We start from the raw sequence: 3,056 nt of genomic DNA on the forward strand, positions 1-3,056 counted from the left end.
AGAACAGGCTGACTGATGAAGTACACTGCTGAGGGGAGCAGTGGGCGGGTCAGGAGAGGCCTGCTGCGCCATGTGGTCACCTCCCAGGCAGGGATCGAACTCATGCTGAAGTGGTTTTAGCTTCTTAGTGCTGTGCTCTAACCAGCTGCACCACCAGGGAGGGCCCCCAACTGCATTTTTGATTCACCCTTGTGAATCAGCTTTTAAGAAATCCCCAAATCTGCCCTTTTAATGAATCACCTGCCGAGTGATTTCTATGTGCAGATACTTCAGATCCACCGCATCATGGGGTGAGCTCCTGTCTCTGTCCCCATGTGCGCTCAGTGCATGAATGAGGTTTCAGGTGGGGGTGTGGGAAGAGGAACTTTACTTCTCATAGGACCTCCCCACCCCCACTGGTGATCTTCAAGTTGGACACAAGATCACACCACATCTTTTTTCTCCCATGGGGAAAGTTCTCTAGGAAGAATTCCCTTCCCCCATCACTCTGCACTGTATAATCTGCTCATTAATACACAGTATTGTAAAAGTGATCTATAATTAGATGCTAACTGAGTTTGCCGTAAAATCGGGCGGGCGGGGTCAGTAAGGTAAGCCGAGAGCCAGCTGATTGTTATGATCAATCAATAACCTATTTATTTCCCAACATTTCTATTAACCTCTGCCAGCCAATCACAGTTTCAATTTGAAAGGCTGGGGTCCGCTTTGCTGACTGGACAAGGCTGATTGAAAGCGGGCCCCTGACATGACCTGAAGGGCAAAATCCAATTAAAATCATTTTCACTTGTAGATTAATATTTTTAGCATGTTCTACATCCTGGGATTCATCATTCCTGGCAATAACTAATGTCTTGTGACATGAGCAGGTGGATTGGCACTGCCACAAATAATAATTATGATTCATTAGCTCATCACATCCTGGGATGGTTTTGGGTGTGGGTCTGGGTGGTGTGGTATTCTGTGCTCCAGGCGTGGGCTTTTCTAAGCAGGGTTGAAACTCAAACAAACAGGGCTTGATTTCACCAGCAAAATGGGTTTATTTGGAATAAAAAACAACAAAAAGCCGTTCATGATCTCATGGTGAAATGTGGGCCCAGGTCCCCAAACAAAAGAAGGGACCCCCCCTTCCACTCAATGTGGAGGGGTTGCTGTAAAAAGTCCATGGTGGGAGAGGCCTTCCCTGGTGGCACAGCTGGTTAAAGCACAGCACTGAGAAGCTAAAGCCACTTCAGCATGAGTTCGATCCCCACCCCGGAGGTGACCACATGGCACAGCAGACCTCTCCTGGCCCGCTCACTGCTCCCCTCAGCAGTGTACTTCTCAGTCAGCCTGTTCTGCTTCCCACTCTGTCTCTGGTGAATCCTCTCACCTTCCCTGCACCTCTCGCCTGTACCCCAGGTCTGTATGCACAAATAAATAAATCTTAAAAAAAAAAAAAAAGAGTCCATGGTGGGAACGGAAGCTGGAATTGTGGTGGCTGCCTGACCTTCTCTCACTGGCTGAGCTGCTGCTGGACAGGAAGTGGCCTCTTCCTGCCCTTAAATCAGATGTCTGGATAGTCATTTTCACAGTAGGGATGGGTCTTACGTGGCTCTGGATCTGCGAACTTGGAACTGTGACCTTCTTGAGGACAGAGGGCCCCCTCCCTGATGTCAATGACACTTTGTCATTCATCTCAGTAGATGATTATTGTTAGGTGCCTCTAGCCTTCTTCCCTGGGGACAGTCCCTTGATGGTTCCAGTGCAGGAACCATCCTGTTTGTTATTGGCTGAACAGAAGGACCCAACCCAAGTTGGCCAATGCAAAGCTCATAACCTCGTCCCTGATGCTATTGATTGGATCATGGTTGGACACCCGCAAGCTGGTCCTCCTCTGGGAATTTGGAATCAGATTTAAGGCAAGAGGCCCCGCTGGCCCAACTGAAATGTTCAGGGGAGCTGTGACTGCCACTGTTTGTCCTGTGTCCTGGAAGATTTTACACAGGAAAGTGGTGCCGAGAGGACCGCTGAGGCACAGAGAAGAGACTCGTTAGGTTTTCTAGCACGTTCTGCTCGAGTCCTTTCCGGAGATGTGATTGCATTCCAGCTCCTGAGGTCTCTTTCTCTACAGCCCCCTGTTTGAGCTAATCTGAATCGATCTGCTCCTTTCACCAGTACCCCAACACTTTCATGGCTGTGAGATGTCCAGAGCCACAGTGAGGGCTGGCGGCACTTACCCTCTTCCTCCTGACTCTAATGAGAAGTCCTGGTGGCAGCATGTGAGGTGGGGAAGAAAACAAGTAGGAAAGGAAAATTCACATTGATTGCAGATCTGCTATGCGCTAGATGCTTTGGCTCGTCACCTTCTAAATCTTTCCCACCCTGGGAGGTAGATTTAATTCTATTTTATTTGTTTGCAGATGGGGGAACTGAATAGCTTTTCCAGAGAAGGATTAGAATTTTATTTAATCATTTTGACTAATTCTAGAAAGACCTAGTACCTTGTACGCTGTGATTAAAGAAACAAAACAAAACAAACAAACAAAACAAACGGTGTGCTGCTTCCATGAATCCGAGGAAAACGGGAGGAAGTCAGCCAGCAGGTTGGAGGTCAGCACTCTGGGGCCCTGCAGAGGACACACAGGAACAGGAGTTCCAGGCTGGCCACGCCCCCCTGCCGCTAGAGACCATTTTTTTCTAGAATCAAGTCATTGCTCTCTGATCACTCCTCCAGATAGCCCCACCTGGAACCTCTAGGCACTGGTGGCATCCTGAGTGCTATCCCAGCACCCGAGTGTTCGGGAAAGAACAAGAAGAGATCTTGCCCCCCCCCCCAAAAAAAAATCTGCAAAGGGGGAGTCATAGTAGGTCACAGCACACCATCTATTTTGAGGCTCCTGGTGATTTCTTTTGTCTCCTGACACTGGGTTGGTGGGGGAGCAGGTGGGCACCAGGCCCCCTTTCATGTACACATCTGGATTGGAATGGGATTCCTACAGCAGAGTTCCTAGTGGGGAACAGATGACAAGGACATAGACACGAACATTCAGACCAATGTATGCTGAAGAGTGTTTCAA

Source organism: Condylura cristata, unplaced genomic scaffold (genome assembly GCF_000260355.1).
Source record: "Condylura cristata isolate star-nosed mole 26May11 unplaced genomic scaffold, ConCri1.0 scaffold00029, whole genome shotgun sequence".
Classification (NCBI taxonomy): domain Eukaryota; kingdom Metazoa; phylum Chordata; class Mammalia; order Eulipotyphla; family Talpidae; genus Condylura; species Condylura cristata.